This window comes from Lissotriton helveticus, chromosome 9 (genome assembly GCF_964261635.1).
Source record: "Lissotriton helveticus chromosome 9, aLisHel1.1, whole genome shotgun sequence".
In the NCBI taxonomy this organism is placed as follows: Eukaryota; Metazoa; Chordata; class Amphibia; order Caudata; family Salamandridae; genus Lissotriton; species Lissotriton helveticus.
The window spans coordinates 657,576,114-657,601,900 of record NC_136070.1 but is presented as its reverse complement, the minus strand read 5'-3'; positions in this window follow the sequence as shown (position 1 = coordinate 657,601,900).

Genomic DNA, 25,787 nt, shown 5'->3' with positions numbered 1-25,787 from the left:
TCCCGTCTCGACGACGGGGAATGATTCAGGCATGTGAATCTATGAAAGACACTAATACTGGATAACTGCAGTTACAGGTAAGTAACGCATTTCTTACATTCCTTCGGTAACAATGTATCTGGTAGAGAAGTTTCTAGCCGCAGATTCCTTCACGATCCACCCTTCCTCCCTGTTTCTGCGAGGACCCTCTGGTTAGATTTCTGCAGTTGCCTCCCTATGGGTACCTTGCCTTCTGTGGATATTCTCTTTGTTTTCTTCCGGTCAGGCTCCCTCCAGCTGGTTTCTGCTCTGCATGGGGGCCTACCTTGCTCTTTCCCTCTGTTGTTGGAATTTCTGAAGCCCACATGGTCTTCGTCGTGGGGGGTTCTTTTACCGATCCTTGGACTCCTGTTCCCTTCAGATGGCACTGTGGTCCGCGGATGGGTTCCCTGTCCTTGCCTCCTCCTCCTTTCAGGAGGTTTGCCCTTCTTTGGCAGGGTGATCTGAGGTTGGGTTACTTTTTCTCCTCTGTCAGGTGACACTTCCCCTTGTGGTTGTAGTTGCAGACTTCTTCCTCTTTTTCTCTCTCCTTTTCTGTCGAGGCACTTTCACATGCTTGTGCCTTCAGGATGGCTCTAGATTTGGCTTGCAGGGTGGTTCCACTGAGTGGTGCTTTGCGCTTTCTTGCTAAGCCCTTGCTGCTCTAGCCTTCTGGTGCCGTACTGCCACCCAGTGTTTTCGCCTTGGCTTGCACGAGTTGTTCCTTAGTGTGGTGCTCTGCTCCTTTTCTGCTCTGACCCGCTGTTGCCGCCTTCTGGTGCCTTGGAAGTACAAAAAACAGGTGGTCCGAGTTAAATGGTACTGGTATATAATTGAATTTTACACACCACAATTATAGTACATTTGATTAACGCAAATAAAGGTGAATTATTCAAAAACTGAACTGTATTTATTTCATACACAGATGCAGTCGTTTTACTTATTGCTGCATGTCTTTGTTTTTTATAATCATCCGCATTTCATTGATACAATTATACAATCATTGCTCAAATGGTGCTCTCAGTGAGGTTGGGAAGAGGGAGTGAGAGGTGTGCGGGACGTGGTAAAGGTGGCGTGACAGTATTGCATCACATTCAAATAATAACGCCTTTACAATTAACTTACTAGCAGTGTTCCCATACTACATCACACATAGGTAAGAGTAAATCGTTCCTTTGTTCCTATGGCGTGTCGGGTTTGGCGCGGTCTACATTTCGACCCCCAGTATGTGAAAGGGTTATTCTTCCCTCATGTTGGGGTCTTCATCAGGACAAAGTGGAGAGCCTATAAAACAGGACATTGCCTCATTTTAGTAATCTATTGTGGTGGAGTGGCATTAAGATTGTGGACTAATTCTGAAGTTACCTACATGATGACAGGCGTAGAAGGGATCACTGAAATAATATCGACTACCAAAATATCGACTACCCAAAATATCGAGGAAAAAATATCTACAACCAAAATATCGAGTTTGTATGTACAAACAGGTAAGTACAAAAATATCGAGTACAAAATATCGTTTACAAAAATATAGTTGTAAAAAATATCGACTTTAATAAAAACAATGTTTAATTACATTAATATAAAAAATTAATTACTAAAATATAATTAACAATACTTAAAATAACTTTTAATAATTAAATAATTAATGAAAGTAAAAAAATAATATTTTTTTAATCATATTTCTTAAAACATATATATATATAGTAACAAAATTTAATTAAATAATAGCCAATATTATTAACGTACAAATACAAAAGAGTAAAAATTACTATTCCCACTGCAAAGAGTGCAACAGTGGATATATGACGTTACAACGCAACTTTTACAACGCACTACCATTACAACGTAATTATTGGCAAGTATATAATATTTTTTTTAATTTAAATTACTTAAAATTATTTAAATATAATTTAATTTCATTTCATTAAATTAAATTAATGTAAATTTAATTTTACTTTATTTTTACACTGTACCCCTGTACCCCAAAAACCCAAAACTGACCCTGAACCCTAAAAAAACCCTTTACCCAAAAACCCAAAACTGACCCTGAACCCTAAAAATACCCCTTTACCCAAAAACTAAAAACTGACCCTGAACCCTAAAAATACCCCTTTACCCAAAAACCCAAAACTGACCCTGAACCCTAAAAATACCCCTTTACCCAAAAACTAAAAACTGACACTGAACCCTAAAAATACCCCTTTACCCAAAAACTAAAAACTGACCCTGAACCCTAAAAATACCCCTTTACCCAAAAACTAAAAACTGACCCTGAACCCTAAAAATACCCCTTTACCCAAAAACTAAAAACTGACCCTGAACCCTAAAAATACCCCTTTACCCAAAAACTAAAAACTGACCCTGAACCCTAAAAATACCCCTTTACCCAAAAACTAAAAACTGACCCTGAACTCTAAAAATACCCCTTTAATTAAACATAATTAGCAACTAATCAATTAAATTAAATTAATTACCAATTACATTTTAAATAATTAACAAATATTATTTAATTACCAATTAATTAAATATTACTACCAATTAATACATTTACATATTTAATAAATAATAATTAAATTACTTCCCACCCTATTCCCCTATAAACCCACAACCCGCTACAGGAAATACATTATTTTAATTTACATAATTAGCAATTAATAAATTAAATTAAATTAATTACCAATTAAATTTTAAATAATTAACATATATTATTTAATTACCAATTAATTAATTATTACTACCAATTAATAAATTTACATATTTAATTAATTATAATTAAATTACTTCCCACCCTATTCCCCTATAAACCCACAACCCGCTACAGAATAAAATTACACAATAATTTTAAAAAAATCATTAATTAAAAATAATTATAACATAAAATGACACTTTTCACACATATTATAACATAAAAACACTATAAATAATTACATATTATTTAAAAAACGATATTTTGGATATTTTCACTTTCTATATTATTTACAGTCGATATTACTTCACTTACCTTAAAAACGATATTTTGGCTGTCGATATTCTGTCCTGTCGATATTTTCTCCAAACGATATTTAAAACTCGATATTCTGTCCAAACGATATTTTGGAGTCGATATTATGTCTGTGCACCGCGTAGAAGGAATCATACGTCGCGTCTGGGGCTTTGGTGTGCTCCAATATGTTTCAAAACCTGAAATACATTATAAAAAGGAGGATGGGGGAGGAGTAGGGACGGGAATGCTCATCATTGCATTTGTCAACCTAAAAGTGGAAAAAACCTTTGTATAATCCACTTACTGTAATCCGGCGTCTTTAACATAGTACAGGGTATCTTCTTGTGGTGGGCTTCAGAAATGTGCTGCACATCTTTCTGAAGGGATCATGAAACAGAGATTCGGATAAGATTTTTGTTCAACGGGTAGTCAGCATTGTAGATACACTGTGACTCAATTAGTTAACGTATCCTTTAAAAAGCACATTGCAGCCGCAATGTGGCTATATTATGGGACAGAATGGCACGCAAGGTGTGCATCATCCTCTACTATATACAAGTTGTCCTGGTCTGATCCATATAAAAGCGGTCGGATGGGGACTATCGCATACCTTTTCTCCTGCGAGTCTGCGGCGATCAGCACACGTCGGCTCCACTTCGATTGTGGCTGCTCGCGGTGCAGCCGCTAGCTGCTAATGTCAAAAAAGGGCTCGGCTCTGGTAGCCAATGAGCAGTCTCCTGAAAGAGGTGCTATGACGCCGGACTCTTTACTGCGGGGGACCGTCTGTAAAATGTCTTATGCTAGAGTGTTTAAGGGGCCAATAGGTTGTGGTAATGACGATTGGTTTGGAACTTGGAAAGAAACTTCTAGTGTTCAGCATTTAACAGAGAATCTGTTTTGTATGTTATAACACGTGCGTACATATCTATAATACATAAAATATCTACAGTATTTGAAACCTCTGTAGTTCGCTGTCCTCATGTTCTGGACCGAATCAAAATCAAAATGTTTATGTTCATTGCATACAATCATTATCTTGAGTTAGTATAAAATAGATTCGGACATGCACGGAAACTTTAGCAGTGATAAAATATCAACAATCATGACATACTTGACCAGTTATTGAACATAGTATTAACACTCATATGGGCGGCCTCATAGTGGTTGTGATCAGAGGTAGAGGTTATGCCTTTAAATTAAAATAGTGTGCTACTAGGGGTTCTACTGGATGGATTATCAGTTATTCTGGATCTAGTCCTGCCATTTGTGCATAATTAGCGTCCAGTTCATTCAGGCCATTGTGTATCGTGTTGAATTTGTGCATCCATTTGCATTCTCTGATGTTAAGGACATTGTTGAGATTACCCCCTCGGGGTCCCATGGTGATTTTTTCAAGTACAATCCATTTCATGGAATCTGGAGTATGAGTCTTTTCCATGTAATGTTCAACCAGAGGTGCCCCTATTGTCTGGCATCGGATTCTGCTACAGTGTTGAAAAATCCTGTTTTTGATCTTCTGCTTTGTTTGTCCTATATACATAAGGTCACAAGGGCAGATGATGGCATATATAACTCCGCTTGAGTTACAGTTGGTGAAAGATTTCAGGTCTACTGTTATGTTATTGCTCGTGATTTGTTTCGTCTCCCAACATGTCGGGCAGGCTTTGCAAGTTGTACATCTGAAGTGGCCTACCACTGCTGGTAAGTTCCAAAGTCCTTGTATGGTTGGTGCCTGCGGTGCGTCCAACAAGGACCGGACAACGTGGTCTCTTATACTTCTGGCCTTTTTGAAGGCATGCATCGGTGGTTCTGGGCTTTCTATGATGTCTGCTACCAAGCCCCAATGTTTGTTTATTACTCTTTTGATCTCATTGCTTTTGTTGCAATATGTGGTGACACAGATCATTCTTTCTTGAGACTGCTGGCATTCCTTGGATGTCATTAAGGTGCTCCTGTCCTGGAACCAGGCTCTTTTCCGAGATCTTTTCACCAGTCTTTTGGGGTATCCTCTTTCAATCAGGCGAAGGATTAAATCATCGGATTCTTTAAAATAGTCCTCCTTGAAAGAACAGTTTCTCCTGATGCGGAGAAATTGCCCAAAGGGCAAGTTGTCACGAAGTCCTCTTGTGTGATGGCTCGTATATCTCAGCAAGGTGTTCCTTTCTGCCGGTTTTCTGTAGAGGGTGGTGTACAGTTTACCTTCGTTAACTTTAATGCTGATATCGAGGAAGTCAATTGAATCTTTGCTCTTGTGCATGGTGAATTTTATATCGTCTGACTGGTTGTTGAGCCATTCAAAGAAGTCCTGCAACTAGACATCATCACCATTCCAGATCATGAGAACATCGTCTATGTACCTGACCCACGTGGAGATTTTCGTCTGGTGCGGATTATGTTGAGATAAAATACAGTGTTGTTCAAATTCAGACATGAACAGGATGGCCAAGTCCGGGGCGAAGGCTGCGCCCATGGCCACTCCTTTACTCTGGATATAAAACTTATTTTGGAACAGGAAGAAGTTCTTTGTCATGGCGACTTCTAGTAGGTCAATGATAAACTCTGTGGGGACCCCAGCTGGTTGTTCCCTCTTTTGTAAAACCCTTCTCATCGATTCCAACGCTGGTCCTTGCGGTATGCTGGTGTAAAGAGAAACAATGTCCATCGTGACCAAGGTTTGGCTCTCTTTGTTAAAGTTTGTCTGGTCAACCAAATTGATTACTTGCATTGTGTCCCTAAGGTACGTGGGTGTGATTTCCGCCAGGGGTTTCAGGAATGTATCCACATACTTGCATATCGGTTCGAGAAGGGACCCACATCCCGATATAATCGGTCGGCCGGGAGGCTTAGAAGGGTTTTTATGTACTCTAGATAGTACGTATATCGTCGGTACTCTGGGATGTTCCACATTCAGATACTCAAATTCCTTCTTGGTGAGGAAACCCACTTCCAATGCTTTTTTGGTAATGGTTACGATTTCTTTTCTGATCTCATTTGTGGGGTCCAATGCCAAGGGCCTGTAACTCACCACATCCGTGAGTTGGGAGACGAAACAAATCACGAGCAATAACATAACAGTAGACCTGAAATCTTTCACCAACTGTAACTCAAGCGGAGTTAGAAAGGAACACCTTGCTGAGATATACGAGCAATCACATGAGAGGACTTCGTGACAACTTGCCCTTTGGGCAATTTCTCCGCACCAGGAGAACAAGGAGGATTATTTTAAAGAATCCGATGATTTAATCCTTCGCCTGATTGAAAGAGGATACCCCAAAAGACTGGTGAAAAGATCTCGTAAAAGAGCCTGGTTCCAGGACAGGAGCACCTTAATGACACCCAAGGAACGCCAGCAGTCTCAAGAAAGAATGATCTGTGTCACCACATATTGCAACAAAAGCAATGAGATCAAAAGAGTAATAAACAAACATTGGGGCTTGGTAGCAGACATCATAGAAAGCCCAGAACCACCGATGCATGCCTTCAAAAAGGCCAGAAGTATAAGAGACCACGTTGTCCGGTCCTTGTTGGACGCACCGCAGGCACCAACCATACAAGGACTTTGGAACTTACCAGCAGTGGTAGGCCACTTCAGATGTACAACTTGCAAAGCCTGCCCGACATGTTGGGAGACGAAACAAATCACGAGCAATAACATAACAGTAGACCTGAAATCGTTCACCAACTGTAACTCAAGCGGAGTTATATATGCCATCATCTGCCCTTGTGACCTTATGTATATAGGACAAACAAAGCAGAAGATCAAAAACAGGATTTTTCAACACTGTAGCAGAATCCGATGCCAGACAATAGGGGCACCTCTGGTTGAACATTACATGGAAAAGACTCATACTCCAGATTCCATGAAATGGATTGCACTTGAAAAAATCACCATGGGACCCCGAGGGGGTAATCTCAACAATGTCCTTAACATCAGAGAATGCAAATGGATGCACAAATTCAACACGATACACAATGGCCTGAATGAACTGGACGCTAATTATGCACAAATGGCAGGACTAGATCCAGAATAACTGATAATCCATCCAGTAGAACCCCTAGTAGCACACTATTTTAATTTAAAGGCATAACCTCTATCCCTGATCACAACCACTATGAGGCCGCCCATATGAGTGTTAATACTATGTTCAATAACTGGTCAAGTATGTCATGATTGTTGATATTTTATCACTGCTAAAGTTTTCGTGCATGTCCGAATCTATTTTATACTAACTCAAGAGAATGATTGTATGCAATGAACATAAACATTTTTATTTTGATTCGGTCCAGAACATGAGGGCAGCGAACTGCAGAGGTTTCAAATACTGTAGATATTTTATGTATTATAGATATGTACGCACGTGTTATAACATACAAAACAGATTCTCTGTTAAATGCTGAACACTAGAAGTTTCTTTCCAAGTTCCAAACCAATCGTCATTACCACGACCTATTGGCCCCTTAAACACTCTAGCATAAGACATTTTACAGACGGTCCCCCGCAGTAAAGAGTCCGGCGTCATAGCACCTCTTTCAGGAGACTGCTCATTGGCTACCAGAGCCGAGCCCTTTTTTGACATTAGCAGCTAGCGGCTGCACCGCGAGCAGCCACAATCGAAGTGGAAGCGACGTGTGCTGATTGCCGCAGACTCGCAGGAGAAAAGGTATGCGATAGTCCCCATCCGACCGCTTTTATATGGATCAGACCAGGACAACTTGTATATAGTAGAGGATGATGCACACCTTGCGTGCCATTATGTCCCATAATATAGCCACATTGTGGCTGCAATGTGCTTTTTAAAGGATACGTTAACTAATTGAGTCACAGTGTATCTACAATGCTGACTACCCGTTGAACAAAAATCTTATCCGAATCTCTGTTTCATGATCCCTTCAGAAAGATGTGCAGCACATTTCTGAAGCCCACCACAAGAAGATACCCTGTACTATGTTAAAGACGCCGGATTACAGTAAGTGGATTATACAAAGTTTTTTTCCACTTTTAGGTTGACGAATGCAATGATGAGCATTCCCGTCCCTACTCCTCCCCCATCCTCCTTTTTATAATGTATTTCAGGTTTTGAAACATATTGGAGCACACCAAAGCCCTAGACGCAACGTATGATTCCTTCTACGCCTGTCATCATGTAGGTAACTTCAGAATTAGTCCACAATCTTAATGCCACTCCACCACAATAGATTACTAAAATGAGGCAATGTCCTGTTTTACAGGCTCTCCACTTTGTCCTGATGAAGACCACAACATGAGGGAAGAATAACCCTTTCACATACTGGGGGTCGAAACGTAGACCGCGCCAAACCCAACACGCCATGGGAACAAACGAACGATTTACTCTTACCTATGTGTGATGTAGTCTGGGAACACTGCTAGTAACTTAATTGTAAAGGTGTTATTATTTGAATGTGATGCAATACTGTCACGCCACCTTTACCACGTCCCGCACAGCTCTCACTCCCTCTTCCCAACCTCACTCAGAGCACCATTTGAGCAATGATTGTATAATTGTATCAATGAAATGCGGATGATTATAAAAAACAAAGACATGCAGCAATAAGTAAAACGACTGCATCTGTGTATGAAATAAATACAATTCAGTTTTTGAATAATTCACCTTTATTTGCGTTAATCAAATGTACTATAATTGTGGTGTGTAAAATTCAATTATATACCAGTACCATTTAACTCGGACCACCTGTTTTTTGTACTTACTTTATGACCCAGGTCCATGAGTTACGAGGGCGTTCCCCTTTACCACTCATACTCTTAGAGCTAGAGCATTCTTGCGAGGGTTTTGCTTAAATAAATACCACTCACTAACCGAGTGTTCTATATCCAGGGGGGCGATATAAATATGTCACTGGAGACCCTCTCCTACACGGAAGACTATATAAAGGACTTGATCGGGGGAGACACAGGGAATGCTTTCCTTTCATCCAATAGAACCAACATAGACTACTCTCTCAACGAGAAAATCAATAAACTAGAACGTCTTGAAAAGAAGCTAGTGAGAACTAAATTGCATGGACATCTACCTACCGGATACTTGAGGGCTAACATCATCCCTACTGGACTACAAGTCCGTAACGAACCTGCTATATTCGTGGACAGCCCGAAGTTCAAAGAGGGTTTCAGCTTTGTGGCAAACAACTGCTCCCGGCACTGGATGGTGCTGGGAGTGGAGACCGCAAAAGAACAGGTCGAACAACTAGCCAAAGAGATAGAAGATCTAAAAGCTGAAATCAGCAGCCACGCGGCCTTCGGTGATGCTAAAGAGACCCTGGAGAGATTGAAAAAAACCTTGAAAGATTTTGACATAGAGACTCAAACAAAGAAACTAGACAAACTATCCAAAGACATCCAGTACTACGACAAAAAGAAGACCTACCCATATCTCCAAGCAGATTATTTCAGGCAGGATACCCAGGGCCGTTTTTTCTACAGAGGAAGAGGCGGCAATAGGGGTACACACAGATTCACCAACTTTTCTGACTCCTCATATAGTGGTGAAAGCGAAAACGAACAATCGGGAGCGAATTACCAGCCACAAGATCAATGGTACCAGCCCCAACAGGGACAAATGAGTGGTCCTCAAACTCCTTTTTTAGGAGATACCCAATGGAGGCCACCGAGAGGCAGGGGCAGAGGAGGATATTGGAGCAACCGCCCAACCAGGGGCCAAAACCAACAGCCGTGGGATGGAGGAAGACAACAAGGTCAGAGTACCAAACAGGTGCATTTTTAACAAGAGGATCACGACGAGAGGAGCACCAGGAGGAAGACCTACAGATGGTAACAGGGGGGCCCCCCGGAAATACTACAATGACCACAAGCCCTATCATTAATCTATCGAAATACACGCCTACAAGTGATGAAACCAGTGTGCTCTCTAAAGGACTATCGTTTGTTCCAACATCGCAGGTAAATAGATTTGAAATCCAAACTGAACTAACCCGATTCTTCCGAAAATTACGTCTAAGGAACTTCTTCAAGAATCGCCCAGCCACCACTGCTACATCCTTCACGAATCTACGGCCCCGTCCACATTCATGCCAAGCATGGCATCAGTATCACATAGGATTATAACCTATGAGAGTGTGGTAATGAGAGATGTCCTTCAGATATGTAAAAAAAGATCATACGTGAAGCATAACATCACAACAAGAGAAAGAAAAGCGCTGGACACTCTAAAGAACAACAAGTCAATTGTGATCAAACCGGCCGACAAGGGGGGATCTATCGTGTTGCTGGACGTAGAAGATTACAAGGCTGAGATCCTTTCCCAACTCACGGATGGAGTGAGTTACAGGCCCGTGGCATTGGACCCCACAAATGAGATCAGAAAAGAAATCGTAACCATTACCAAAAAAGCATTGGAAGTGGGTTTCCTGACCAAGAAGGAATTTGAGTATCTGAATGTGGAACAGCCCAGAGTACCGACGATATACGTACTACCTAAAGTACATAAAAACCCTTCTAAGCCTCCCGGCCGACCGATTATATCGGGATGTGGGTCCCTTCTCGAACCGATATGCAAGTATGTGGATACATTCCTGAAACCCCTGGCGGAAATCACACCCACGTACCTTAGGGACACAATGCAAGTAATCAATTTGGTTGACCAGACAAACTTTAACAAAGAGAGCCAAACCTTGGTCACGATGGACATTGTTTCTCTTTACACCAGCATACCGCAAGGACCAGCGTTGGAATCGATGAGAAGGGTTTTACAAAAGAGGGAACAACCAGCTGGGGTCCCCACAGAGTTTATCATTGACCTACTAGAAGTCGCCATGACAAAGAACTTCTTCCTGTTCCAAAATAAGTTTTATATCCAGAGTAAAGGAGTGGCCATGGGCGCAGCCTTCGCCCCGGACTTGGCCATCCTGTTCATGTCTGAATTTGAACAACACTGTATTTTATCTCAACATAATCCGCACCAGACGAAAATCTCCACGTGGGTCAGGTACATAGACGATGTTCTCATGATCTGGAATGGTGATGATGTTGAGTTGCAGGACTTCTTTGAATGGCTCAACAACCAGTCAGACGATATAAAATTCACCATGCACAAGAGAAAGATTCAATTGACTTCCTCGATATCAGCATTAAAGTTAACGAAGGTAAACTGTACACCACCCTCTACAGAAAACCGGCAGAAAGGAACACCTTGCTGAGATATACGAGCAATCACATGAGAGGACTTCGTGACAACTTGCCCTTTGGGCAATTTCTCCGCACCAGGAGAAACTGTTCTTTCAAGGAGGATTATTTTAAAGAATCCGATGATTTAATCCTTCGCCTGATTGAAAGAGGATACCCCAAAAGACTGGTGAAAAGATCTCGTAAAAGAGCCTGGTTCCAGGACAGGAGCACCTTAATGACACCCAAGGAACGCCAGCAGTCTCAAGAAAGAATGATCTGTGTCACCACATATTGCAACAAAAGCAATGAGATCAAAAGAGTAATAAACAAACATTGGGGCTTGGTAGCAGACATCATAGAAAGCCCAGAACCACCGATGCATGCCTTCAAAAAGGCCAGAAGTATAAGAGACCACGTTGTCCGGTCCTTGTTGGACGCACCGCAGGCACCAACCATACAAGGACTTTGGAACTTACCAGCAGTGGTAGGCCACTTCAGATGTACAACTTGCAAAGCCTGCCCGACATGTTGGGAGACGAAACAAATCACGAGCAATAACATAACAGTAGACCTGAAATCGTTCACCAACTGTAACTCAAGCGGAGTTATATATGCCATCATCTGCCCTTGTGACCTTATGTATATAGGACAAACAAAGCAGAAGATCAAAAACAGGATTTTTCAACACTGTAGCAGAATCCGATGCCAGACAATAGGGGCACCTCTGGTTGAACATTACATGGAAAAGACTCATACTTCAGATTCCATGAAATGGATTGTACTTGAAAAAATCACCATGGGACCCCGAGGGGGTAATCTCAACAATGTCCTTAACATCAGAGAATGCAAATGGATGCACAAATTCAACACAATACACAATGGCCTGAATGAACTGGACGCTAATTATGCAGAAATGGCAGGACTAGATCCAGAATAACTGATAATCCATCCAGTAGAACCCCTAGTAGCACACTATTTTAATTTAAAGGCATAACCTCTATCTCTGATCACAACCACTATGAGGCCGCCCATATGAGTGTTAATACTATGTTCAATAACTGGTCAAGTATGTCATGATTGTTGATATTTTATCACTGCTAAAGTTTTCGTGCATGTCCGAATCTATTTTATACTAACTCAAGATAATGATTGTATGCAATGAACTTAAACATTTTGATTTTGATTCGGTCCAGAACATGAGGGCAGCGAACTGCAGAGATTTCAAATACTGTAGATATTTTATGTATTATAGATATGTACGCACGTGTTATAACATACAAAACGGATTCTCTGTTAAATGCTGAACACTAGAAGTTTCTTTCCAAGTTCCAAACCAATCGTCATTACCACGACCTATTGGCCCCTTAAACACTCTAGCATAAGACATTTTACAGATGGTCCCCCGCAGTAAAGAGTCCGGCGTCATTGCTCCTCTTTCAGGAGACTGCTCATTGGCTACCAGAGCCGAGCCCTTTTTTGACATTAGCAGCTAGCGGCTGCACCGCGAGCAGCCACAATCGAAGTGGAGCCGACGTGTGCTGATTGCCGCAGACTCGCAGGAGAAAAGGTATGCGATAGTCCCCATCCAACCGCTTTTATATGGATCAGACCAGGACAACTTGTATATAGTAGAGGATGATGCACACCTTGCGTGCCATTCTGTCCCATAATATAGCCACATTGCGGCTGCAATGTGCTTTTTAAAGGATATGTTAACTAATTGAGTCACAGTGTATCTACAATGCTGACTACCCGTTGAACAAAAATCTTATCCGAATCTCTGTTTCATGATCCCTTCAGAAAGATGTGCAGCACATTTCTGAAGCCCACCACAAGAAGATACCCTGTACTATGTTAAAGACGCCGGATTACAGTAAGTGGATTATACAAAGGTTTTTTCCACTTTTAGGTTGACAAATGCAATGATGAGCATTCCCGTCCCTACTCCTCCCCATCCTCCTTTTTATAATGTATTTCAGGTTTTGAAACATATTGGAGCACACCAAAGCCCTAGACGCGACGTATGATTCCTTCTACGCCTGTCATCATGTAGGTAACTTCAGGGGGGCGTGGCCAAGCACGCGATGTGAGAGGACGTGCTCGAGCTGAGCTCCAAGTGAAGCTCCCCAACCACGGGCCATTTATCCTACATTTTCTGACGGAACCGGGCCCAAACTCGAACCGAGTGTACCCGGGTACCCGGCCCACCTCCGGTGTGAATTCCAGGCGGATCGGAGCACCTAACTCTCCGACCGGCGGTGACCCTGACGGCTGGCCGCCCAACGCGCACTTCCGGCCTGCGACCCCTACTACCTGAGGACGGGGATCCGGCCCTGCGGAGCGGGCCGCACAGCGAGTGGCCTACAGTGCGCAATCCGGCGTGGAACCCAGACCACGTCCCATAATCCGGACACCCCACAGCGACTAAGCCCTGCAGTGACTTCGGACGCCAGCGAGAGGCTCGCCGCCTGGGCTACCGGAGAGCCACGAGATCGGCCTGCCCCGTCTGCCGACACTGGGGATGCCCCGCCGAGCTCCATGCCTGCCAGGGGGTGAGTGCGCGAAACTGACCAGAGGCCCACCCTGGCACCATCGATCCAAGGCCCTGCCGGCCTAACCAGTACACTACCCAGCACAGTCCACAGGACCCCCCCTGACACGCCCGCCGCCCTATCATCGGCCCGGCCCAGGAGGGGAACCTGCGACACACTGCTGAGCATCTCCAGCGGCCCGACCGCACGAGGGCCCCAGGCGCTACGACCACCCACACCGAGACGGCCCGTGGCGGTCTGTATCACCGCCCCATCCTACCAGCGGGCACCAGCGCCGCCCACCACGGCTGGACGGACACCGGTGGACCACAGAGCCGGGTCACCACGAGGCTCGCACTGACACCGTCGCCCCTGGGCCCGGCGGACCACCACCGGAGACTGCACGGCCCTATCTCTCGGGCCTCTGCACATGTCCACCCCTCAGAAGGCGTCCCAGACCATCACCGGGCCCACCTGGCACCGAGGGGACTGACCCACGCCGCACGCACCCTGCGGCCGCACCACATCAGCCCTCACTGATAATCGGCCCAACCCTGGGAGGCTCTCCCGGCCCGGTGCGGACACGAAGACTTTACGACGCGCGCCCCCCACCTCTGCCGGGCTAGTGCCGGTCAGCGTGGACCCCCAGGCGACGCTGGGTGGCGCCTGACTTCAGCCGGCGGGGTGCGTCTCCCCGGACCCAGTGGACGGACTCACCAGGAGAGGTCTACCGTTTCGGCCCGCCGGGCCGCCACGTGGCGCAGACAGGAGGCGACCAGCAATCGGGTCTGACACGGCGCTGACCGCCACACCTGGGAATTTCTGTGACAGTCGCTGCGTGACCACCTCGTCCTCCCCAGTCGGCTGCATAACGCGGAACCCTGGAACCCTGCGGTGGGACGGCCTTTCCCCCCCCCACCTACGGCCGCACGCCATCCGCCACGAGAGCGACAGAGGACCTGACAGGGTGACTCGCACACACCGGTCCCTCCGCCACGCATTGGGGGGACATACCCGCCCGACTGACCGGCCGCAAAGACCTCCCACATGTCAGGGGGGACCAGGGCAAAGACTGGCACAGGAGGGTCGCTTGGCAAAGGGAAAATGGTGAAAACCGTAGAGGCGGACCAGACCGCATCCAAACTGGACACTATGCTGGCGGCCATGGAGCGCCTGGCGGAATCCATGCAGCTGACCCGTACGTCGCTGGAGAACAGGATCGACAAGGTGGCCGTGGATCTAACACTTCTCCGGACGGACCACAAGAAACTCGCCGACCGCACTGCGACCCTGGAACACACGATGGCGGAGACCACACCCAAACTGGCGCAGACGGACAGACACGTCCAGGACTTACTCAACCGGGTGGAGTTCCTTGAGGATAGAGCGGAGGACGCGGAAGGGCGGGCCAGAAGGAACAACGTGCGCATAGTGGGCCTGCCGGAACGATGGGAACGGAGAGAGACGGCGGAACACATGGAGGCCTGGCTCAGAGAGCTCCTGCCAGAAGGCACGCTGTCGCCGCACTTTGTAGTGGAACGGGCACACAGAGTGCCATCCCGCCCACCCCCGGAAGGCTCCAACCCGAGGCCGATGCTCATGCGGGTGCTGAACTACCGCGACCGAGATGCCATCCTCCGCGAAACGCGGAAACTGTCTAATATACAAGTGGACAACGCCAAGGTGATGTTTTTCCCCGATTATACCATTCAGGTTCAACGAAGACGTCAATCCTTCCTCGCGGTGAAGCAACGGCTCAGACGCTTGGCTCTCAAGTACTCGCTGTTGTTTCCGGCACGCCTCAGAGTGGTGGCGCTGGACAAGACCCATTTCTTCGACACCCCAGAGGCGGCGGTGGCATGGCTGGACTCGGGGGTGGACACGAACCCTGGGCCCGTGCCGAGGGAACAACGCCGGAATCGTGGCGCTCGCAGGCGGAGACAACGACACACCTCGAGGGCCGAGTCACCGACCTTGGCAACGGAAATCGGCCCAACCCCGGAGCAAATTCAGACTGAGCAACTGGAAGCCGTCCGCATAACAGCTGAGATCAGCGGGTCACAATCGCCTATCCTGCTTTCCAACACCAGCCCGCGCTCACGCGGGAGCGACAACGACGACTACATGTTCGGTCTGCCAGATGACTCGAACCCAGAGGGCCTACCTGACGTCACGCCTCAAACGTCAGATCTGATATCATGAGCAATCCTCCCTAACCCAGCCCTGGCTGGACCGACAAGTCTCACATAATGGGCCAGTCAGCACCCCCCACGGATGGCCCGATCAGGGGCCCACATTGGCGCTACTGGAGGCTCTGGCAGCCGTAGGCGTCACCTTCTCTGGGGTCTGTGCTTTACTGCCGAATACCCCCCCCCCCGCCCACCGGACTGCCGCGGAGCCGCCGTGGCACCGGGTGAGGGGCCGGGGCTATCCCGCTGGGGCGCCGCCGGGATCATAACTTTGGAGGGGTGGACGGACCCCTAGAGGTGAGTGCCCCTCCCCCGGGGGGGAAAAAAAAGATGTGATCCTGCCATGGGACCAACTATCCGGGTCCAGTGACACTGGGAACCGGTCCTGGCTACAGACGCTATAATTGACTCCTAGCGCCCTTTTGGCCCACTGCCCGTGGAAGGGGGGCCACTACAGCTCCTTGGGCGCACCGAACTACCTTGTTTAATTTGAGTGCTGTATTTAGTCATCCCCCCATTGTACTTACGGATTGATTGAGCTCGATAGAGCGTTTGGGCGACGACTTTTTTTTGTTGTTGCCCTTTTGGTATTATGTTTATGTTTAAGTTCTACTTTTTGAGACTAATGTTGGTACTGACCTGCTATTGCGTGCATCCTTGGGACTGTGGGATGGGGCGTGGGGTGGCAATGCTCATTATTCGCTGCTGCTGTGCGGGTGTGGGTGGGGCGGGCGGGGGGCTGGGGGGGGGGGGTTGGGTGCTTGGCCGCAATCAACACTCTGATGGCTACGTTTAAATTTTGTACCTGGAATGTCAGGGGCATGCACACACCCTCACGTAGATACCAGGTGTATTCCTACCTTAAAAGACATCAGTTCCAGATTGCACTACTACAGGAGACACACCTGGTTGCCGCTGAGGTGGCCACACTTCGCCGAAAGTGGAGGGGACAGATATTTGCCACGACCTTCTCTGCATTTGCGAGAGGGACCTTGATCTGGGTCCGACCCGGGGTCCCGTTTGCACTAACACACAGCAATGTTGACACTGAGGGACGCTACGTCTTCATACAGGGCAGACTTGACGGGCAGCAGATCGTCATAGCCTCCATCTACGCACCTAATGTAGAACAGGGGACATTCTTCACGCGGCTGTCGGCGGTGATAGCGTCATGGCCGGACGTACCCTTGATGATGGGAGGGGATTACAACTGCGTGTTAGACGCCTCCCTTGATCGCTCGTCCCTTCCAGCAGCGATCGCCCCGGTACAGGCGACCTCCAGGGCCCTCCTTGACTGGGCGACACAGTGGAACTTACAGGACGCCTGGCGCGTCAGAAATCCCACCGCCCGGGTGTATTCTTACTACTCGGGAGCCCACTCACTCCATGTCAGGTTGGACAGGTTCATGATGTCCCGCGACTTGCTCCCCTCTGTGTCGGACACTGACTACCTAGGCCGGACGCACTCGGACCACAACCCGCACACACTAGTATATGGGTGGAAACGCCCACGCCCGCCCGTACCAACATGGCGCCTGCAACCGGATCTCCTGCTTGACACCCCATTCCGAGAGGAAATCTACGGGAAGATCTTGCAGTACTTCGAGGACATTATTGACTCGACTTCCTCCCCGAGAACCGAGTGGGACGCCTTTAAGGCGGTGACCCGGGGTTGCTGCCTCGGTGTCCAAGCGGGCTTGCGTAGGCAGGTGGAGAGAGATCTGATACAGGCGGAGGAGGCACTACTGGGTAAGGAGCTGGGGACAACGGGGGGCGATGATGCCCAACTAGTCACGGCCAGAGCAGATCACGCTGCCTTGCTGGAACGCCTAAAGAATATCAACTTCGCAGCACATTCCGCACGCACCCACAATGCAGGCGACAAGCCTGGCAGGCTCCTATCATGGTTGGTACGGCAGGACACGCAATCCGCATCGATCCTATCTATCCGCACAGCCCAGGGTGTTGAGGTCTATACCCAGAAACAGATCCATGATGCGTTCACATCGCATTACAGATCCCTGTACAGCTCACGACTACGAGCCACGGTGGTGGAGATCACAGACTATCTGACGGCATTGCGGCTCCCGACCGCCACCGCTGCCCAACAGGCAGAACTGGGAGCCGCGCTCACTGATGTGGAGCTGCGTGAGGTGATTTTCTCCCTCTCCAATTGCAAGGCGCCGGGCCCCGACGGGCTCCCGGCGGAGTTTTACAAGGCCTACTCCCCGGTGTTAATACCGGAACTGCTGAAAGTGTACAAGGCGGCGCTGGAAGACGCTGAACTCCCGGCGTCCCTGAACGAGGCTAACGTGGTCTCCCTGCTGAAACCAGGTAGAGAAGCGAGCGACCTCGGCTCGTACAGGCCGTTGGCGCTCCTCAATACCGACTATAAAATACTTGCAGCGGCCCTGGCCCGGAGGCTTGCACCACTGGTCCCCACTCTGGTGCACTCCGATCAGAATGGCTTTGTACCCACACGGAGCACGTCCTACAATCTACGCCGTTTTTTCAGGGTACAACGTTATGCGACCCTTGCCTGGCCACGCTCGGGATGCATTGTACTTGATTTGGAAAAGGCGTTCGACTCGGTGGAGTGGCCATATCTCCTCCGAGTCCTCGAGAAGTACGAGCTGGGGGAGGCTTACGTCCAGATGGTGGGACTTCTCTATCAGGCGCCCGAGGTCCGGGTCCGGACTGGTCGGTTGTTCTCGGACAGGATTCGTATTGGGAGAGGTACCAGACAGGGCTGCCCCCTCTCCCCATTTTATACGCCCTAGCGATGGAGCCGTTGGCGGAGATGCTCCGCACCTCCGGAGACACCTGGGGCATCCCACTGGCGGATGGCATTCACTCGGTGTCTCTGTACGCCGATGACTTGTTATTATATGTCAGAGACCTCACGCACATTCCGGCGGCGATCACAGACATCTTTCGGATGTTTGGAGACATGTCGGGGCTCCACGTCAACTGGGCCAAATCAGGGACCTATGCAGGGACCTATGCATTTGATGCCACAGTGCGAGGTGCACATGATGGGGGAGACGCTCCGATGGCACCCGACGGTATTTAGGTACCTAGGGATCTTGATATACCGAGACCCTATAGACCTCCTGGAGGGTAATCTAGTGAGAGCCATATCCTCGCTCACGGCCCAGGTCTCGTTCTGGAACTCCCTCCCGCTGAATGTACCAGCCAGGGTGGCGCTCACCAAGATGATTATGCTCCCTCGGCTTCTCTATTTTTATACCAATCTGCCAGTGTATGTGCCGGCACGCATATTCAGAGGACTAGACACCCTCACCAGGCGCCTCATCTGGAATAAGGGGAGACCCCGGGTAGCACTGAAGACCCTGTATGCACCCACAGACGCTGGAGGCCTGGCGGTTCCCAATCAGGAGCTCTATTACTTAGCAGCGCAGCTGCAGTGGGTTGCCTACTGGCTGAGCGGTAAGAACCTGGTGGACACGGCCACAGCCGATTCCATCCTCTCTCCCGTACAGGCGCTCACACTCTTCCACCCACTGGCACAGGGACGGCCCCCCACGCAGGTCCATGTTGCGGTGGCAAAGCGGTGCCTCGTGCGGAGCCTCCGGCTCACCAAACATTCGGTGCCCTATGCCCCGAACCTACCTCTACTGGGGACACCCCAGGGCGCAGGCACACTGTCCTCGACCGAGCTGCGCAGCTGGACTGCGGCAGACCTGGACGACCTAGGCGGCCTGTACAGCGATGGGGAGCTGTTGCCCTTCGAGACCTTGACCGCGGACACGGACCTGCCGGTGGGTCAATTTCTGACGCACGCCAGGCTCCTCCATGAGTTAACGAAGGCGTGGGGTGACCTCAGCCATGAACCGTCCACTCATCTACTCATCCAATATCTGCATGTGATGGGAGATGGGTCCCACCTTGTACATTGGCTTGCACAAGCCTTACACGGCCACACGCAATTTTCCTCTCAGAGACTGAGGGACAAGTGGGTGACCGACCGTGGCACAGACTGGACGGACAACCAATGGAACGCTATTTTGGCAGGCGCCAGGGTCATCCCCCGCAACGCACGATTCAAGATTATCCAATACTACATCATCCACCGTGCATATCTGTCTCCGGACAAACTGAATCGCTACTTCAGACTCACTTCGTCGGCGTGTCCCAGATGCGGCCTCCGGGACTCGGACTTCCTGCATGCACTCTGGAGCTGCGCTCATCTTACCTCGTACTGGTCTGCGGTCGCGGACATGTTGACGGCGGCCACAGGCGAAACCCTTCCCAAGACGTGGGAAGTATGCCTACTGGGACTCTACAGGAGAACCAAGCAGTCCAAGCTACGGGCGCGCTTTTGGGATTTAGGCCTCATTACGGCCAAACGTCTTATCACACGACGTTGGAAAAGCGCCGACCCACCGCGTCCTGCAGACTGGCGTCGCTCTTTTGCCAACTGGGCCTGTGCGGAGAGTGTGTCCCTCCACAGGGAGGAAACCGCTGGCCTACGTAAATACCCGATCGCCCAGGACTGGGACGCTGCCCTGATTGCGTACCACCACGCATGCACACAAGCCGGCATAGAGTACCGTCTCGACGCGACACAGAGGGGGCCCTCTTGATAACTGTCCACACCTGACACGGACTCCGCCGTCCCTCTCCCCCCCCCCCCCCTCGCCCCCCCCTCCCCCCCCTTCCCCCCCTTCCCCCCCCTCCTGTCCTCCCCCCCATTCCACGCGCCCCCCCTCCCATCCCCCCCTCCTCCCCCGAGGACTGAGGCCTTTCACGACGGAGACGTCCCCTGCCACATTCGCCTCCCTGCCGCTCGTTCCCTCCCCCCCCCTCCCTTGCCGTACAGCCGCGACGGCGCCGCCTCCTCACTCGTCCCCGCCCCCGCATGACCCACATCGCATGCACCACACACAGTTAGGGTCCTAGGTACACAGCCACACGCACGAATGCTAGTCCAACAGTTATTGAAATGTTTCTCCCCCCCCCTGTATTGGACTACCCAGTTACCTCTTTTGGTTGACACAGAGGCCGATCATACTGTGCCCTTGATCATGCCCGGCCACACTTCCTCGTCTGCATCTCACGTGCGGCTGCTTCGATGCGCCCAGGACCAGGAAGGGGACACCCAGCGATCCATGCGACGTCGGAGGGTATCCTGTTGCCTCTATCCTCTGCTACTTGGCTCAGGGGACTCCATTTCACACAATGACTGTTGACTTTTCTTTTTGAACACGCTGGTCCCTTTCTGCAGTGCTGCGAACTGCGGGCACTGCACCATGAGTCACTTCCTGGCACAGTCACTTATGTACTAATGCACCTCTACTAGCAACTGTTTATTTTCACTCATGTGTAACTGCTGTGTCGACATGCGCCATCTGCTGGGTACTGTTTGTGGCAATAATCCGCTGTTATGACACTGTATGAATAACTACTGGCTTATCTGTGAAATTAAATAAAGTTTGAGACCGTTGGTCTTTAAAAAAAAAAAAATCATGTAGGTAACTTCAGAATTAGTCCATAATCTTAATGCCACTCCACCACAATAGATTACTAAAATGAGGCAATGTCCTGTTTTATAGGCTCTCCACTTTGTCCTGATGAAGACCCCAACATGAGGGAAGAATAACCCTTTCACATACTGGGGGTCGAAACGTAGACCGCGCCAAACCCGACACGCCATAGGAACAAACGAACGATTTACTCTTACCTATGTGTGATGTAGTCTGGGAACACTGCTAGTAACTTAATTGTAAAGGCGTTATTATTTGAATGTGATGCAATACTGTCACGCCACCTTTACCACGTCCCGCACACCTCACTCCCTCTTCCCAACCTCACTGAGAGCACCATTTGAGCAATGATTGTATAATTGTATCAATGAAATGCGGATGATTATAAAAAACAAAGACATGCAGCAATAAGTAAAACGACTGCATCTGTGTATGAAATAAATACAATTCAGTTTTTGAATAATTCACCTTTATTTGCGTTAATCAAATGTACTATAATTGTGGTGTATAAAATTCAATTATATACCAGTACCATTTAACTCGGCCCACCTGTTTTTTGTACTTACTTTATGACCCAGGTCCATGAGTTACGAGGGCGTACCCCTTTACCACTCATACTCTTAGAGCAAGAGCATTCTTGCGAGGGTTTTGCTTAAATAAATACCACTCACTAACCGAGTGTTCTATATCCAGGGGGGCGATATAAATATGTCACTGGAGACCCTCTCCTACACGGAAGACTATATAAAGGACTTGATCGGGGGAGACACAGGGAATGCTTTCCTTTCATCCAATAGTACCAACATAGACTACTCTCTCAACGAGAAAATCAATAAACTAGAACGTCTTGAAAAGAAGCTAGTGAGAACTAAATTGCATGGACATCTACTTACCGGATACTTGAGGGCTAACATCATCCCTACTGGACTACAAGTCCGTAATGAACATGCTATATTCGTGGACAGCCCGAAGTTCGAAGAGGGTTTCAGCTTTGTGGCAAACAACTGCTCCCGGCACTGGATGGTGCTGGGAGTGGAGACCGCAAAAGAACAGGTCGAACAACTAGCCAAAGAGATAGAAGATCTAAAAGCTGAAATCAGCAGCCACGCGGCCTTCGGTGATGCTAAAGAGACCCTGGAGAGATTGAAAAAAACCTTGAAAGATTTTGACATAGAGACTCAAACAAAGAAACTAGACAAACTATCCAAAGACATCCAGTACTACGACAAAAAGAAGACCTACCCATTTCTCCAAGCAGATTATTACAGGCAGGATACCCAGGGCCGTTTTTTCTACAGAGGAAGAGGCGGCTATAGGGGTACACGCAGATTCACCAACTTTTCAGACTCCTCATATAGTGGTGAAAGCGAAAACGAACAATCGGGAGCGAATTACCAGCCACAAGATCAATGGTACCAGCCCCAACAGGGACACATGAGTGGTCCTCAAACTCCTTTTTTAGGAGATACCCAATGGAGGCCACCGAGAGGCAGGGGCAGAGGAGGATCTTGGAGCAACCGCCCAACCAGGGGCCAAAACCAACAGCCGTGGGATGGAGGAAGACAACAAGGTCAGAGTACCAAACAGGTGCATTTTCAACAAGAGGATCACGGCGAGAGGAGCACCAGGAGGAAGACCTACAGATGGTAACAGGGGGGCCCCCCGGAAATTCTACAATGACCACAAGCCCTATCATTAATCTATCGAAATACACCCCTACAAGTGATGAAACCAGTGTGCTCTCTAAAGGACTATCGTTTGTTCCAACATCGCAGGTAAATAGATTTGAACTCCAAACTGAACTAACCCGATTCTTCCGAAAATGACGTCTAAGGAACTTCTTCAAGAATCGCCCAGCCACCACTGCTACATCCTTCACGAATCTACGGCCCCTGTCCACATTCATGCCAAGCATGGCATCAGTATCACATACGATTATAACCTATGAGAGTGTGGTAATGAGAGATGTCCTTCAGATATGTAAAAAAAGATCATACGTGAAGCATAACATCACAACAGGAGAAAGAAAAGCGCTGGACACTCTAAAGAACAACAAGTCAATTGTGATCAAACCGGCCGACAAGGGGGGATCTATCGTGTTGCTGGACGTAGAAGATTACAAGGCTGAGATCCTTTCCCAACTCACGGATGGAGTGAGTTACAGGCCCGTGGCATTGGACCCCACAAATGAGATCAGAAAAGAAATCGTAACCATTAACAAAAAAGCATTGGAAGTGGGTTTCCTCACCAAGAAGGAATTTGAGTATCTGAATGTGGAACACCCCAGAGTACCGACGATATACGTACTACCTAAAGTACATAAAAACCCTTCTAAGCCTCCCGGCCGACCGATTATATCGGGATGTGGGTCCCTTCTCGAACCGATATGCAAGTATGTGGATACATTCCTGAAACCCCTGGCGGAAATCACACCCACGTACCTTAGGGACACAATGCAAGTAATCAATTTGGTTGACCAGACAAACTTTAACAAAGAGAGCCAAACCTTGGTCACGATGGACATTGTTTCTCTTTACACCAGCATACCGCAAGGACCAGCGTTGGAATCGATGAGAAGGGTTTTACAAAAGAGGGAACAACCAGCTGGGGTCCCCACAGAGTTTATCATTGACCTACTAGAAGTCGCCATGACAAAGAACGTCTTCCTGTTCCAAAATAAGTTTTATATCCAGAGTAAAGGAGTGGCCATGGGCGCAGCCTTCGCCCCGGACTTGGCCATCCTGTTCATGTCTGAATTTGAACAACACTGTATTTTATCTCAACATAATCCGCACCAGACGAAAATCGCCACGTGGGTCAGGTACATAGACGATGTTCTCATGATCTGGAATGGTGATGATGTCGAGTTGCAGGACTTCTTTGAATGGCTCAACAACCAGTCAGACGATATAAAATTAACCAGGCACAAGAGCAAAGATTCAATTGACTTCCTCGATATCAGCATTAAAGTTAACAAAGGTAAACTGTACACCACCCTCTACAGAAAACCGGCAGAAAGGAACACCTTGCTGAGATATACGAGCCATCACACGAGAGGACTTTGTGACAACTTGCCCTTTGGGCAATTTCTCAGCATCAGGAGAAACTGTTCTTTCAAGGAGGATTATTTTAAAGAATCCCGTGATTTAATCCTTCGCCTGATTGAAAGAGGATACCCCAAAAGACTGGTGAAAAGATCTCGGAAAAGAGCCTGGTTCCAGGACAGGAGCACCTTAAAGACACCCAAGGAACGCCAGCAGTCTCAAGAAAGAATGATCTGTGTCACCACATATTGCAACAAAAGCAATGAGATCAAAAGAGTAATAAACAAACATTGGGGCTTGGTAGCAGACATCATAGAAAGCCCAGAACCACCGATGCATGCCTTCAAAAAGGCCAGAAGTATAAGAGACCACGTTGTCCGGTCCTTGTTGGACGCACCGCAGGCACCAACCATACAAGGACTTTGGAACTTACCAGCAGTGGTAGGCCACTTCAGATGTACAACTTGCAAAGCCTGCCCGACATGTTGGGAGACGAAACAAATCACGAGCAATAACATAACAGTAGACCTGAAATCTTTCACCAACTGTAACTCAAGCGGAGTTATATATGCCATCACCTGCCCTTGTGACCTTATGTATATAGGACAAACAAAGCAGAAGATCAAAAACAGGATTTTTCAACACTGTAGCAGAATCCGATGCCAGACAATAGGGGCACCTCTGGTTGAACATTACATGGAAAAGACTCATACTCCAGATTCTATGAAATGAATTGTACTTGAAAAAATCACCATGGGACCCCGAGGGGGTAATCTCAACAATGTCCTTAACATCAGAGACTGCAAATGGATGCACAAATTCAACAGGATACACAATGGCCTGAATGAACTGGACGCTAATTATGCACAAATGGCAGGACTAGATCCAGAATAACTGATAATCCATCCAGTAGAACCCCTAGTAGCACACTATTTTAATTTAAAGGCATAACCTCTATCTCTGATCACAACCACTATGAGGCCGCCCATATGAGTGTTAATACTATGTTCAATAACTGGTCAAGTATGGCATGATTGTTGATATTTTATCACTGCTAAAGTTTTCGTGCATGTCCGAATCTATTTTATACTAACTCAAGATAATGATTGTATGCAATGAACATAAACATTTTGATTTTGATTCGGTCCAGAACATGAGGGCAGCGAACTGCAGAGGTTTCAAATACTGTAGATATTTTATGTATTATAGGTATGTACGCACGTGTTATAACATACAAAACAGATTCTCTGTTAAATGCTGAACACTAGAAGTTTCTTTCCAAGTTCCAAACCAATCGTCATTACCACGACCTATTGGCCCCTTAAACACTCTAGCATAAGACATTTTACAG